Below are 17,996 nucleotides of genomic sequence, written 5' to 3'. Positions count from 1 at the left end.
TTCTTGCAGTAAGGAATGCTGGGCCTAATTTTCCAAGTGGACTTATGATATCCAATTATTGTTGAGGAACAAGACAAAAAACAAAACAACTTGCTTTTAGAAAATGTACAAACTCCCAAACAAAATAAGTTAATTCCTACATGTGTCCTTAGATTGTTTCTTAAGCTAACGCTGTTTCTCGAAATGAGTATCTATTCATCTAAAATTATTATTAGTTTCTCACTTGCAAAGTAGGCCTACTTTGTTTCTTGAACCTCTGGTTTTTAAGTAAGAACAACAGTATATTGGTTGTCACATTAATCAATGCTTGCACTATGCCCTGATAGGACTACAATGCTTAACTTTTTCTGGACACGTCTTTTAATGCCATTTTCACTTTCATCAATTTTCAAACTATTTTTAGGTCAACCATCTTCAAATCAGTTATGGTTTTCTTACAATACAGACTGCTAGGCCTAATTTTTAAAGTGGACTTGTGATATCTAATTATTGTTGAGGAAAAAAACAAAAAACAAAACAACCTGCTTTAAGAAAATGTACAAACTCCCAAACAAAATAAGTGAATTCCAACATGTGTCCTTAGATTGTTTCTCAAGCTAATGATGTTTCTCGAAATGAGTATCTATGCATATCTTTCTCAGTTGCAAAGTAGGCCTATTTTGTTTCTTGAACCTTTGGTCTTTGAGTAAGAACTACAACATATTGGTTGTTTTTGCATTAATCAATGCTTGCACTATGCCCTTATAAGACTACAATGCTTAAATTTTCCTGGGAACGTCTTTTAATGCCATTTTCACTTTCTTCAATTTCCAAACTATTTTCAGGTCGACAATTTTCAAATCAAGACTTTGTATATTAAATCAATCAAAAATGAAATTCACAACGGGCCAACTAGTACTGACAATTCTCTCACTCCCGGAAGCCTAACACCAACCCATTTTTCTCATGCCATCCCGACACTTTTCATGAGCCACTCTCTTCCAAAATAAATAACAACACCCAATTTACCCAGTACAATCCAAAAAATTATATCTTATTCTCATACTCATATGCTTGACCAAATAATTGAGTATAAGATGCAAAATAAAATAAAAAATTATACAACATTTCTCTATAGAAGCCATTTGAAATTTTGTCGTCTTCGTTCATCGAACCCCACCATAAGTATGTATAGTATTGCCTTTATATGCAACGAATTTTCTTTACTACACCACAACTTTGTATCAGTTATCAATCAATTCAAATTCTAAAGTTAATATTCAAACTAACTATATGTAAAAGTTGTAGTTACTATTGATATCAAAAGAAAAGAGTACCAAATAATACACATAAAAGCCTTTATATACAATGTATTTGGTTTACTACCGCACCACTTTTTTTCGTTTATCAACAAATTCAACTACTAAATTTAATAGTCAAACTAACTGTATTAAAAAATTGCGTTAAATATTGATATAAAAAAAGAATAGTACAATTCAATACACATGGAAAACAATAGACACGGTTATGATATAACCCATTGTTTGACTAAACTCAATATTTACAATGCAGTCCATCCAATTCTTTGAATGACAAAACTTGGTTTACTATATAAATAATAAATTGAATATTAATTGAGATACACCAATGTGTTTGAAATTTATATGCAACAAATTTTGTTGACTAGCCGACCACTTTTTTTTTTCGGTTATCAATGAATTCAAATTCTAAAGTTAATTGTCAAACTAACTGTACGACAAAGTTGTGCTTATTAATTATATGAAAAAAAAATAGTACAAATCAATATACATTAAAAACAATGGACACTGTTATGATATAACCCATTGTCTGACAAACTCAAAATTGACAAACAAACACATCGAATTTTTTGAATGACAAAAATTGTTTAACTATACAAATAGCAACTTCAGTATTAGTTGAGAAACACAAATGTGTTTGAGATTAATTATAACTTAAACACATAGTGCCCTCATTTTTCTACAATGATAGTTGTCGGGGAGAACAATAGATTGTGCAAAAAAAAGCGCACAGTCTTCTTGATATTTCATTTTATGACGGAGACAAATTTTTTTTAAAATTGGTTTGTTCCCACTTGAATAGTCCTTCACAGCAAAAAAGATAGGGAGTCCCTACGTCATTTGGAACATGGTCCATATTAGACGGTAGGGTAGAACAATCGGTAATGAAAAGAAAGGTGCATATGCTCCCTGATATTACATTCTATACGGAAAAGATAAACATTTCAATTACTTTGCTCCCACTTGCAGAGTGGTTGACAGGAAAGAAGACAGAAATCGTCCTGTGTCATTTGGAACATCTTCCATACTAGACCCCACTCTTTCCAACTCGATTTCTCGCTGTAGTTTTTCCCGCCTATAAATACTGCCTTACCCCTCCTACCAAGCTTCACATATAATTCAAAAAGAAAGATTTCCATATCATTCAATAAATAAATAAAGGTATGCAAAACCCCATTTTAGAACTTGCGAATTTGGTTTTTTAGGTTTAATCGCTTATGCAATTATTGAAACAAATTCCATTTATTGATTATCGCTTCTACGAACGCAAAAGATGCTGACAGAAATAAAGTGGTTAATGAAAGAATAGTGAGAAAAAAAATTATACAACATTTCTCTATAGAAGCCAATTGAAATTTTGTCGTCGTCGTTCATCGAACCCCACTATAAGTATGTATAGTATTGCCTTTATATCCAACAAATTTTCTTTACTACCCCACCACTTTGTATTGGTTATCAATCAATTCAAATTCCATAGCTAATAGTCAAACTAACTGTATGTAAAAGTTGCAGTTACTATTGATATCAAAAGAAAAGAGTTCTAAACAATACACATGAAAGCCTTTATATACAATGTATTTGGTTTACTACCCCACCACTTTTTTTCGTATATCAAAAAATTCAACTACTAAATTTAATAGTCAAACTAACTGTATTAAAAATTTGCGTTAATTATTGATATAAAAAGGGAAGAGTACAAATCAATACACATGGAAAACAATTGACAATGTTATGATATAACCCATTGTTTGACTAAACTCAATATTTACAAAGCAGTCTATCCAATTCTTCGAATGACAAAACTTGGTTTACCATATAAATAGTAAAGTGAATATTAATTGAGATACACCAATGTGTTTGAGATTTATATGCAACGAATTTTGTTGACTAGCCGACCAGTTTTTTTCGGTTATCAATAAATTCAAATTCTAAAGTTAATTGTCAAACTAACTGTACGAAAAAGTTGCCCTTATTGATTATATGAAAAAAAAAATAGTACAAATCAATACACATTAAAAACAACTGACACTATTATGATATAACCCATTGTCTAACAAACTCAAAATTGACAAACAAACACATCAAATTCTTCTAATGCCAAAAATTGTTTAACTATACAAATAGCAACTTTAGTATTAGTTGAGAAACACAAATTTGTTTGAGATCAATTATAACTTAAACACATAATGCCCTCATTTTTCTATAATGATAGTTGTCAGGGAGAACAATAGATTATGCAAACAAAAGCGCACAGTCTTCTTGATATTTCATTGTATACGGAGACAGAAATTTTTAAAATTGGTTTGTTCCCACTTGAACAGTTCTTCACAGTAAAAAAGATAGGGAGTCCCTACGTCATTTGGAACATGGTCCATATTAGACTGTAGGGCAGAACAATCAGTAGTGAAAAGAAAGGTGCATATGCTCCCTGATATTACATTCTATATGGATAAGACAAACTTTTCAATTACTTTGCTCCCACTTGCAGAGTGGTTGACAAGAAAGAATACAGAAGTCAGCTTGTATCATTTGGAACATCTTCCATACTAGACCACACTCTTTTCAACTCGATTTCTCGTTGCAGTTTTTCCCAGCTATAAATATTGCCTTACCCCTCTTACCAAGCTTCCCATATAATTCATAAAGCAAGGTTTCCATATCATTCTATAAATAAATAAAGTTATGCAAAACCCCATTTTAGAACTTGCGAATTTGATTTTTTAGGTTTAATCACTGATGCAATTACTTAAACAAATTCCATTTATTTATTATCGCTTCTACGAACGCAAAAGATGCTGACATAAATAAAGTGGTTAATGAGAGAATTAGGTAGCATCGAAAGAAGTATTCATTTTTTGTCCACTTGCTTTTCATTTCTTTAGCTTTTAACACACATATATTCATAAAAAAAATATATCAAATTTTAAATACTAATTTTTCTCCTTTTGATGATTACACCCAGTTGCGTCGTGTTGCCTATGTCTCTATTTTGTAAATGCAATTTACTGTTTTGTCTTTGGTGTTAGTGGGGGTTTTTTAGAATTAATAATGAAATTGACTTTGGAAAACATAATGTTTCTTAGATGACTATTTGCATATTTGGCTGGGGATAGTTTAAGAAGTAAATTGCGAGATTTTATTTTTACCTTGCCATTAATTAATTTAATTAACTAAGTCTATTTGTGATTTATGTTGTATAATTGAATAAAAAATAAGAGGGTCAAAGTAGTAAATATAAAAAACTTCTTTTGTGGAAAAGATTCAGCCTTCCAGTGACTCTAACTATCTGTTTAAACAATTACATATCATAATTTCTGCAATTTCAGCACATTTCCCCCACGCTTATACAGACGGTATAAACATCAAGTGATCGCACAAATGGCAACGGTTCCACGACATAGCATTAACGACATTACTGCCACTGATGGAAGTTGGAAAATTATTGTTAGGGTGAGTAGAATATGGGAAGTAACTGATTACTCCACACAGGAATTAAAGTCTTTAGACATGTTACTCATCGACCAATACATAAATATATATCGCATATTACCAAACTTTTACAGTTCTTAGATGATTCATAACAATTTTTTAGTCACTAAGATTGTTGTGTATAACAGGGACATCAAATACATGCAAGAGTGCCTAAACACTTGATATCAAAATTCAGTCAGTAGCTACTAGAGATGAAGATTTATCAAATTGAACGATTTTCTCCATCCAAATTCAAAGGAATATATGGCCTAACATCTCATGGCTATATCATTTACTTCAAATGGAGCACAATGCTAAAAATTGTTGAATCCGAATGCATAGAATTTCTAGAAACTGAATTAAGAGAAATGGAGCTCCAAGATGAAGAGTGAATTAAAATATACCACTTATTTTTAAATGCCCTTACTTTTGATATACGCAATTGATTTTCGAAATCTTATAGAGGCTACATCCTGAAAGTGACCTTATGGGGAAACTGTGTGGTACAATTCATGACCAAACGATCAACCAACATGTCAACAAGATAGTTCTCATCATGATAGCTGCAATTGTTAAAAGTTTTAATGGTATATGATTATTTATGAAAAACAATTTGACATTATTCCTTATGTTTGAATCATTCTCAATATAACAATTTTAAAAAAACACTACACTGCAGCTGAATACACAATTTCGTCGATAGCTGATACAAGAATTAATATAAATCTTCAAATTCCACAAGTGTTGGATGTTCTAAACAGGTAAAACTCAACTAAAAAAAAGTTGTACAAAAACATCCAAATATGTGAAACAACAAACATTGTTAACAACAATTTTTTTGTCAACAATCCAATTCGAAATGCAATTAGATTACGAGATACCACAGAAAGAGACATGCAAAGCATTGAAGAAGTGTCAGACATAAACAGGAAAAGTTTGTTTGAAATTCTTGCGGCAGCAAATGAAATTTCCTCACAAGTATAATGCTTTTTTAAAAATAATTTCCAGGTCTTCCATCTCAATTATTGAACACCCTACATGTAACCTTCATGTATGTAAACTCACAAGTGATGAAGTTTACTTGCAAAGCAACAATTTCCAGCATGCTCCATGACTACGGGTGGTACTACGATGCATGTGCACATTGCCAAAGAAAAATAACCGAGGATAACAACTACGAATGTGCAAAACACGGCGCTTGTCGACCCAACCAAAAGGTTAAAGCCGTTACAAACCAATTATTTCTTTGCAAGTTAACTTACACATTTTAAATTATATAATGTGTGTAGGTATCAACTAATGATGAAAATAGAAGATGATACATGTTCTGCACGTGTTATTGCACTGGATCGTGAGGCAACATTACTATTGCAACTACCCGCGCAAGAACTGATTAATATGGATTTGGAGGTACAATAATTTTTTTCATATGCTTCCTCTGCATATATATATATATATATATATATATATATATATATATATATATATATTGTGCAGGAAAATGGTATAGAAAAAGTGTTGCAAGTTTTTGACAAAATAGCAGGATATAAAACTACATTTCAAATCAAAGTCACAAACTTCAACAAACGACAGAAAAACAAATATCTAACTCTTCCAAAAGTGTAGCCCGAGGTCGAAAACGTAAGTCCCAAATTAATCCTAATTTTCTAAACTTTTATGTAATCTAACACTTATGTATGTAAAACTTTTAGAGCATTGTGCAACCATCCTCATATGGATCCAAAAGCACTTTGGCATTTGATGATGGAAAATCAAATTAATCTAACACAATTGAGCCACTTGGTATGTGTAATACATATTTCATTTTTTCCACTAGCCAAATTACTAATATACCATTTTCCCATAAGCAGAAAGGAGACATTATGGATGCATCAATGGAGAATCTATAAAATAATATTATGCCCAACTGTTGGCTACACAAAAATAAATTATCTTTCCAATGTAATGAATTTTCATTTCTGTTAAATTGTATTATGCCCTAATATAAGTTGTTCAAAAATAAAAGTTATCTCCAATTTTTAGAACTTCATAAGGTAATTTTGTCTATAATTTTAAAAAAATCCATACTTAAGTATTATCTTAATAGCAATCAATATATAATTCAACTAAAGCAACCATAACATAAAAACAATTTCTATAAAGTGGATGTTAGGTTTAACAATACAGAATTTACAGACGTTGCATCATAACCTCAAGTGACAAAAGGTCGCAACCAAATGAACAGCTGTGTTGACAAAGTTAAATTGTACGTGTCAGAAATGATTAAGTATATTTTTTAGAACAAAATATTTAAACAACTATTTGCTCTTTGGGTAGTTGACTAATCTTCCTTATTAGCTATAGTAGAAGCTATCACTGTTATGGTTCCCAAATTTAAAACACCAACACACATTATTATGTTACAGACTTATACAATATATGTTTTTAAAAGAAAAGCGCTACAAACATTTAACATTATGATCTAAAAAATTATCAAAGTCATACATCTCGACATATTAAGTGGTACTTGATATATAGAAATTTCATTGGTTCTAACTTAATCCACATGGAAACCAAGATTTTGACAATAAAATTCCCAACTTACAAAATGATAAAAATATGTGACTAACAATAACCATAACATGTTCAGTGCTTCCCTTAGTACAAAAACATCATGTCCACTATTTACAAATAGTCATTAATCATTTTTACCTTTGACAATAATGGGAGCAAAACCGTCTGGATCCATCCCCATATTTTTCCGGTACAACTCAAACAGTCGGTTGTATGTCACAATGGTTCAATTCCTGCTTGCCTTTATTTTTTCCAATTGCTTCAAGCCTGTAACAACCTCGATATCTTTGTTCCTTAGCCGAGCGACCAAGAGATCATACTGTCCCTTAAGATGGACTATCTCAGCCTCTAACCGCCCTATCTCTGACTCCAATTTATGAATTTGCTCTTCACCCCGTGAGCGATATCCATCATACCATCTGAGATGATACTCATGTGCCTCAGTCTCAGCTTTCATACTTGTCAAAACTTCTTCCATCTCCTCCACACTCATGTGATAATGAGTTAGTGCTTCCTCTAACTTAGCTATGAGACGACTCATCTTCCCCAAATGACCATGTTACCTCTTCTTCGGTATCTTTCGTGGCCTTTTCTTCAGTTTCTTTCGTGATGTTGCTACAAACATTGGTTTTGACATCCAACATTTCATTTTCAGTCTTTAAACTAACAAGCAAGTCACTCTGAAAATTTGATGATTCTTTATAAAGACGACCAACACCATGAAAAATTAGTTGCACCTAAATAAAATTTGTAAATAACAGAAAAATATAATCATTTCTCATCAAAAAATATTTTAAAAAAAAAAGCATTTAAATTAAACTTACAAGGCTTAATCCACTAAGAGCATCAACAAATTTCAAAATAACATTATCAGCGCTTGCTCCACGACCCATACCAGCTCCATTAGTAAATAACATCCTCTCTTGATTGATGTTTGATTCAGAAGCAGATACACTACTTTAACCACACCTACTACCGACGCAGGTACACTAAAAACGTGTGAGAACCTCTTCCATGGCCTTTCACTTCTTAGACTCATCAAGATCTTGACACTTGCCTTTCTACATAACAGCAAATGTTACTGCATCGGTTTGAACAATAACAATGCCATCAGCCAACCAACGCACCAACATTACCCATAACTTGATCGTTGTCAAGAGAAACCGACCTTACTACATCTGGAAGATCCATTTTAGAACTACCAAGGCAACTCCAAAATAATACAATTTCCCCGACGCACAAAACATATAAATAATGTGTGAACCAACTTTCGGAATGAAAATGATACCTAACTTTGGCATTATTAAATAAATAGAATATAGCCAAATAGTGTTTGGACCCAACAATTCTTAAAAAAACATTTATATATATCACGTTTCCTTTTAACATTCTATATTTAATTTAATATCAATTTCTGTCGAAAAATTGTTTAAAGTTATTTTATTCTAATATAATTTATAATTAACATCAATTACACACCTAACTAATTCTGTCTCCCCACTAGCTCATCCCAAACACATCAAATCTGTTGATCGTTTAAAATTCAGAACATATTATCGTGCGGTATCAAATTTTCCACGTCATCCAAGTTAAAGTAAATCTAACCCTATATTAAACAAAAAAAAAAGACTCTATTAAAAAAAAACACCCCTCGATACACTTAACCGTCTCATAATCAACCAATTGTTTGTACTAACTAATTTAGTTCAATTTGTTAAATTTAATTAATATACAAAAAACAACCCCCAAATGACCCCGTCCTGTGCAAAATAGTGTTTCAAACAGTTTTTATTATCTTTGACTTTACGTTTTGTATAGAATACACCACATGTGACTCAAAACAGTTTTGCTGCAAAACTTATCTATGGGGCTCAGTTACAAATGTTTGTCTCCTTGCATTAGTCTCTATACAAAGTTAGCAAATAATTAAAAAAAAAAACCATATTATATTCGGTCACAACCAAGTGCATATTTCCTTCCACTCCCAATATGCGAAGCATAATTAGCAGATCCTATTCACAACAACCCCACATGTCTCCTTCAATCCTTCCCCCCAAGCCAATAATTATTTCCACCACCCCTTCATCAAACACTCAACTTTATAAAACCCATCATTCTTTTTTATCATGAGTTTGGAGTTTCAAATGTGGTAACCATCAAAAGCGGTGTTAAACAGACAAAGGACTCTGTTCCTTTGCTCATTAAGACTATAATGAAAATCAAAGCTAGAAAAGCATCCCTTCCAGAAAAAACTCGCTTTTTACCATTAATTGTTCAAAGAATTATGTCACCCATTAATAACTGTGCAACCTATTAAGTTTATGGCTTATTTTTTTATTTTTTTTTATTAAGTGGAAATTTTATTGATAATAATAATGAATTTTACAAATAATTAGGACAAACGTGCACCAAGCTTCACTGCAAGTTCTTTCTGAATAGCAAATCCTATCTTCCTAAATACAAACTCATTAGAACCAGCTGTCATTACGTTGCAGTCCATAACTTTCTGCAATCTCTTAAGGAGCTCAATAGATTGTTGTGCCAAGAAACCAAAGTATCAAAACTGAACGGAATGATTCAATGCTAGTTAGCTCTACAAGCTTCCTTGTGTTTCTCAATTTTCCCTGCCGTTGCTCTATTAGCTGCTTCTCCCACCTCAAAGACTCCATTCCTAAGCCTTACCAACGGAGAGGCTCTAGTTACATCGAAACATGCATGTCTCCCCTCAGACCAACTGTACGTATATCAATACATCCGCAGGTCGAAGTGTCGATCTTCCCTCATTCGGATCAGTGAGAAAATTCACGGGAGCTTACTTTTTCACTTGTACCCCAGCCTTCCAAAATGCATCACATAAAATATCTCTGACATGATCATGTCGGTATTTGAATCCTGGGAAATATCTACAATGTGCTGCATGGTCCCCGAAAGCATCTAGTCTACTCTTTTTGCAAACAGGGCATAGACTACCATTAGAGTACAAAAGAATCATGAGACGGTACTGGAAAATAGAACGATACTCCATTGGCGATATACGTTGTCCAAGTCCCTCCATCGGAATAGCCAATAGAAATCCTTTGCATGTTTTGATTGCAAGCATCCAATGACTACTTTCTGACGAGTAGATAACACAAACTCCCTCTCAAGACCAGCAACAATCTTACTATAAAACGCTTCCACCAAAAAATTTTATGGTTTTGAAGGGACGGTAGCATTCACAGCCAGAGAGTTATAATCAAAATCTGGTAGACAGAGACTCAATACACTACTAGCAACATCAATAATCTCATCTAAAAGTACTGTGCCACAACTCCTAAGAATGTGGTTCTGAAGCTCAGACGTCTGACAACGGGAGGCCACAAAAGCAAAAGTAGAGACATAAGTGGCACAATAAATACCTAACCCACCTAGACGTAATGGGAGTGTCGATCGCCACTACAAATCACCAAAGCCAGGACCATCAGAAACCACAATATCCTAGAGAACACTACGGAGATGCCGATCAAAAGTCTTAGCTACCTCTCTGAAAAGAGCTGGTGGATAAGTACGAATCGCAAATACCAACTTAGAGAGCCCAACACAAGCTCGTAAGAGCAATAACTCACACTATGAATCTTCTAAAATAGCTAAACGGTCCATAAAACTCATAGCCTTTTCAACACGCTTGCGAGCAAGGCCTATGACAAAGGATGAATCAGTGCTTACCGCACCTCCAAGCAACTTGACCCCCTACTGAGGACGAGACAAATCTGAAGGAAAGAGACTAGGAGTGGAGTGACATGGATCCAGTGATGGCAAAAATATCTTAGTTTTAGCCACATTAAGAACCAACCCGTAAGAAGGTCTTTCTTCCTGAATCATACCCAAAGTTGTTGCCACCTGTTCTGTACCAAGCCTATAGTAATAACTGACAAATGAACTGGATCTGTAGAATCAGGGGATGCTACACTAGTGCAAAGAGAAGGGGACCCAAAGGATCGCCTTCTTGGACCCCAGTAGCAGACCATATGTAGCCGTCCTCCAAATATAACCTCGCAGGTTGACAATACAAGTACTCGACCCAAGGGGCAATAGCTGGGCAATGGATACGAACCTCTCTTAACATGGTAGTCTGATCAACCATGTTAAAAGCATTCTAAAAATCTACCAGTAGTGATAAGAGCCCAAAACTGTAGTTTTAACCCCTTAATAATCATACTTTTAGACCAATTATGTGAGTAATAATTAAGAGTTAATACTGATTACGTGTTTTTATGCGTTTTAGGCTTCAAAGTCAATTATGTGCAGAAATGTGCCACTTTGATGATATAAAGGAGCAATGGTTGGTTGCTAAGGAGTTCTGTGATTAAAGGCCAAGATTCAAGAAGACAAAGCCTTTGTAAAGCCCGGTCAAAAGGTAAAAAGTCAAAATCCACGCGGGCAGAAATAGTGCACAAAGTCAGCAGAACTTGTGAAGACCGTATATTTGGACTCAGACCTCGGATTTGGGCCTACCTTATATCAAAAAGACCGTCTCGGAAAGAGCTTTCTAATGGTCTAAGCCTTGGCCCAATCAGAGGAGCAAAAGTGGATGAAAAGTCTGTTGATCTAGTTTCTAATTGTTTTTAGAATAGCTTCTAGATCTAGTTTTTAATTGTTTTTTTAATTAAATTTAGTTCATTTCATTTCTTGTTTTAGATTAAACCTTTAAAAGTATTGTTATTCATTGATTAGACAAATAAATTAGTATTATTATTAGTCCCTTCGATTTTGTCAATAGCAGTTATAGATCTAGTTAAAATTCTTCTTGTTGATATCATTTATTAATTATTAATTAGATTTCAATTATTGTTTGTTAAATTAGTAAAGTTAAAATCTTGATATTATGTTTAGTTTAGATTCTTATGGAAATGATTGTGGAATGATTCTCGGCTAACCTTCCATTAGAGGGGGTTGAGAAGCCTTGATGAAAGCTTGATTCCGATTATCGTAGAGTCGTCGTAATTTCTATTCCACTCTAGAAATGATTAATTCACCATGAGAATGGGTTTAATCATTCACATGCTAGTTATGAATTGGTAGAAGTGCCATGTGTAATTAGGGATTAGGAAGAAGCAATTGTTCTGTGTGGCAGTTCAATTCAGATTCTGACGATTAAATGGATTAGTAAGTTAAGTTGAGTTAAGGTGGAATCAATCCCCCCTAATTCCTTATCATAGAATCAACGCAGCATTCAGTAGTTAATTAGTCGTATCTTGTGGGTAGCTGCCATCTTAGTTATAATTCGTAAATCTCTCATTAGACTTTAGTTAAGATTATTTATACTTAGAGAACATTACTATGTGAAAGAACTAGGAGTGGAACGAACTTCCTACTCCACTATATATGTTCAATAGATAGAGAGTAGAACAATCTTTGATAAACTAGTCACGTAAATTCGTTTAGTTTTACTTACGTTGTGAGTTTTATCGTTCATTTTGTAGGTAAACTATCATTTTTATGTTTATCAAAATGGCGCCGCTGCCATCTTAGTTTCACTTTCGCATTGTTTTCGTAGTATAAGTACTCTTCTTAAAGTCCCATTTCACCCACCCACCCTTGTTCGATTCTAACTGTGGTTGTCTTTTTCAGCATTAAACTTCCTCGCAAAAATTGCACGAGTGCACCTGCGCGCCAAAGGAGCGCGACCTGCGCTAAAGTTATTCTTGGAAGTTGAGCGACCAGCCAAAACATCAGAACTTCGAAGTTTACACCGAAGCACCCTATGTACCGGTGATTTTTGCCGGATTTCCACAGGTTTGTTTTTTGAACTTCGATTTTTCAAGTTTTTCGGTGTTCTAACTTGTTATATACACCAACACGCGTAAATAAGGCGTTATTCATAAGCGAAGCAAGGGCCTTGTCAGGTATTCTTTTCTTCCACACCTCGCGATCTTACGTTAGAGGTTTATACTAGAATATCAGGATTGTTTGGAGGTTGTTGTGTTTAGTTAAGTTTGGTCTTAACCTTGTATGAGATTAAGGTCTGGTCGAACAAAAACACCTAACGTAATTACACGATAACGTCAACAAGCACGCCTATCTAGTATACCACTCATTGCACCTCTAGCTACTATTCCACATACTCTACCGACCTGATGCCCGACGAAGGAGAGACTCCTCTCTCGGACTTTTATAAAGCCTTGAGCGATAGCCCCAAATCTTGCATCGTTCTTGCAGACCCAGTGGGGGATTTCCGAATCCCCCCAAATATTTTTAATTTGTTACCCTTTTTCCATGGTTTAGACCATGAAAAACCTTATCAGCACATGGGTAGGATTGAACAAGTTCTTACAACATTCCACCATCCTACGGTGAGTGCTGAACAAATTAAACTCAGGGTATTTCCCTTCACTTTAGCCGATAAGGCGGCGTCTTGGTTAACTGCCCAAGCGCCTAATTCTGTGGACTCGTGGGCTAAACTTGTTCAGCTATTTATAGAACATTTTTACCCACCCCTAAAGACAGATGAGATGCTTTCCAAGATTCATTTCTTCTGACAAAATCCTTATGAATTATTTTCAGAGGCTTGGAATCGTTTCACCGCTCTCTTTATAGAGTGTCCACATCATAACCTAGCGAAAGACACGTTAGTTCGAGCCTTTTTCAAAGGACTTCTACATCACCATAAAGAAGTCCTTGACATAATGAGTGGGGGTAGTTTCCTAAGTAAAGGAGCCTCGGAGGCTTATAAATTTTTAGAGGATCAAACTAAGTGAAATAACAACTGGGGGGGTAGTGACGATATCCACCCCTCCGCTAGTCCTTCTAATACAGTTAAGGCCGCCGGTATGTTTGAGATAAAACACGATCCCGAGCTTAAAACTCTAATCGAATCACTCACTAAAAAGGTAGAGGCCATTTCTGTACAACAAAAGTCTATCCCCATCATGAATGTAAATTACAATCCATGTAGTTTATGTTGGAGTCCTGAGCATCCCGACTCCCACTGTCCTATAGCCTATGAACATGCTTGTTCCATTAATAGTGAACCTAACGCCCCCTGGAGACAAAATCTCAACTTCGATTGGAGGAATAACCAACAAGTCACACCTCCAGGGTACAATAATCAATATGTTAGGCCAACGCACAGTTATAACCAAGCTCTACCCCGACAAGGACAGGGTCAGGGTAATTATAATAATTACAACAACCAAGCGCAACCTCGACAAGGTCAAGCACAAGGTCAAGGTAGTTATAATAATTATAATGCTAAAAGAAGTATCGTTCTAGTAAATAATAACTATCACAATCCGCCCATAAATAATCAACGTGAGATAGTTCCAGTCACACTACCCGTGACCACTACACCCACCCAACCGGATCGTCTTGACACCTTCATACAGGTGAGCCAACAACTCTTCCAAACCATGGCTCAATCTAACCAACAGCTTCTACAATCCACTAATAATTTAAGCTAACAGTTGGCCCAAGATAAAGCCCAACCCAAAGGTATGTTTCCAGGTCACACGATACCTAATCCTAAAATAACAAACACGGCCTTTGAGGTAACCGGTAATACTAGTAATGAAAATGAAAACGTAGGTGAGCTAAATGCCATCACCACTCTCCATTCTGGCAGAGTGGTTGATAACAAAGTAACTATGCCTATAGTTACCCCATCAGTAGCCCCTACACATGCTACTTTACTAGATACCGAAATAGAAACTGAAGAGCCTACCACTGTAGAGGTACCAGTTACAACACAACCTAAGAAACAGAAAGCCAAGATTAAACATCCAGGTGATACATATGCTAAATATAGAGAGAAACCACCATTTCCACAAAAATTAGCCATGTTAACTAGGGATACAAATAATGAGGAAATTAGGGACGTTTTGAAGAATCTAAGTATAAACCTTCCTTTCCTCGAAGCTATTAAAAAGCTACCACACCATGCTAAGTTTCTTAAGGAGTTATGTACTACTAGGCGTAAGACCAATATATCAAAAGACGCCTTTTTAACAGAATAATTCCCAACTCTATCTGAACATAACGAAATTGTTAAGTACAAGGAGCCTGGTCGTCCTACTGTACAATGCACCTTAGGAGATTCCTATACGACGACCGTGTAATTAGACCTGGGGGCTAGTGTTAACTTACTCTCATTTTATTTGTATAAACAAATATGTCTAGAGGAGATGCAACCTACTAAAATGACGTTGCAATTAGCTGATCGGTCTCTTAAGTATCCTAAGGGGGTGGTTGAAAACGTGCTGGTAAAGGTTCAGGATTTCTACTATCCTGCTGATTTCGTCATCCTTGATACAAAAGTCGCTAACGACTCTGTCCTGATCATCTTAGGGTGTCCTTTCCTGGCAACTGCCAATGCGCTTATAAATTGCCGCGATGGTTCGATGTCCATGTCTTTTGGCCATCTTTCTGTTGAAGTAAATGTTTTTAAAACAAAGACACAGTTACCCGATTCATCTATAGATGGAGAGGTTAGCATGATCGAGAGCTTCGCTCGAGATTATTTCAACAACACGTTCTCTGATAATCAAATGCCCAAATTTCTTTTCTTTGAAGGTTCAGACTCCAACGTTTTCATCCCTACACTAGTCGATACACATATTATGGATGAGGATGAGATAGATGACTTTCTCAAAGATATAGAGGAATATCATAGTAATGTGGATATGACCAAGCTAGATGAGGAATTCGATGAGTTTCTTAGAGTAGGTGATGAGTCACCCTATCAAGAACTACTTTGCACAACATCCGCCTCGACTCCCCTCCTTCCACCCTGTCAAAGGAATCTCGAGTTTGTACTCGATCCTTTTGTTTCTCCTGTGCTTCATAATTTTTTAAATCTTCCTAGGAAACAAATACTTCAGAAGGACAAACCATTTGATACCTTCATTTTCAGAATTGAGACAGTCCCTACCTACACCATGAATGAGTTTTGTGCTAAACCCACATCCTTATTTTTTCCATGCTTTCCTTCTACAACTTATCCATATCCACCATATCTTCCACAACTATTCATTTTTCCACACTTATTCACTAGGACACCCTCTCGTTTAAAGATAAAAAAGAAGGTGCATGCTAGGTTACGTTATAGGTCTATCCGACTTTTCTTTCATTTCACTAGGTTGCGTCATAGGAAATCTTGGTGCTTGATTGTGTTTGGGTATATTTTTTGTGATATTTATTTATGAAATGATACACAACTATTTCGGTTGTTGATATATGATAAACTGCATGTTCATACATATGTTTAGGTAAAGTCTCGAGTATCTGACTATAAACGACTCAATTTTTGTATTTGGTGCATTTTCTTTCATTTCTAGATATTGGTGAGTGCACCATTAAGGTAACCGGGCCCTCCCTATGGAGTGTGTGGCTGTAAGTATCGGATCCTAAATACACGTTTAGCATAATTCACATTTTAAACTCATGCATGTTTTCTCGGTTTTTTAGTCATGTTTCTCTATGGGGTGAATTATGTCCTTATTGCTTATTGTTTTTCTATATATTAATCCGTATTTATAAAAATAAAAAATAAAAAGTATATATATATATATATATTAAATAATAAACATAGTAATCTAGGAAGTCTCGGGAATCTGACTTTAAAAGACCCACTTTAAAAAAAAAAAAAAAAAAAAAAAAACAAATTTTTCTAAACTCTGTTGTAAAAAAATTGTTTGGGGTTGGGGTGTTCATGTTTCTGTCCTAGAATGTTTTATGTCCCATTAGAGTTGCTTAGGTCATTTAATTGTATTTCGATTCGGGTTGACATAATCTATGAATTTAAAGTTCATTCGTTCGCATAACTTACGTCATGCACGCACTTTGAGGCATTTTCCACTATCTTATATGTCATCCACGGTCGGAATATAGTGTTTTATGGATCATTGGATTGAAAATTCTCTCCTGATCATTTTCATATCTCATTCGCAAAAATCGGACCGGTGACAAAGCGGCAATGTTAGTTTGAAGTCGCACTAAAAATCGACAAAAAATCGAAAAATTCGAATTGGGCTTGGGCCCAACTCGCGCGCACCGGCAGTGCACCTGCGCCCCTATGTTTCCACCAACAGTCGTGAGTTTTCATCTTCACCGCCGCCATTAACAAGTAAACAAGCTTCAAACCCTAAACCAAAAATTTAAATTTAAAAGAAAACTACCTACACCCACGCCAAACATCCAAACCCACTCCAAATCTTCTCAAAACCGTCCCACCACCACCTCCATCAATTAACAAAACCAAAAACCACCGAAAAATCCAAATCTTGGAGCTGCCGTGCCACCATACCACCACCACCATCGTTTTTTAAGTGAGGTTGTCTCTCATTGCTTCCCCCTACCTTATTCAAACCCCCTAATCTTATCACAACTTCCAATGGCTCAACAACGCCGGATTTTGCCAGAGCAAGCATTTACTGGCGACCACTTCGCGCCGTTTTACGGTGACGAAATGGTTAGTAGAGATTGGAATAGCTTGTGGTACTCGACCGACGCCTTTTACCACGAAGAGTTAGTCCGACGGTTTTACAACACGAGGGAGTTGGAGGGGAATAGAATATTTGTTACGGTGGCAAAGAGGAAGAAGGAAGTAACTACTGGGTTGTTGGCTGAGATTCTAGGCATTCCGCCTAGAATCCATCTTGATGCCACGTTATAGGAGTC

The sequence above is a fragment of the Coptis chinensis genome, chromosome 3 (assembly GCF_015680905.1).
Source record: "Coptis chinensis isolate HL-2020 chromosome 3, ASM1568090v1, whole genome shotgun sequence".
Lineage (NCBI taxonomy): Eukaryota > Viridiplantae > Streptophyta > Magnoliopsida > Ranunculales > Ranunculaceae > Coptis > Coptis chinensis.
This window is presented reverse-complemented; position numbering follows the sequence as displayed.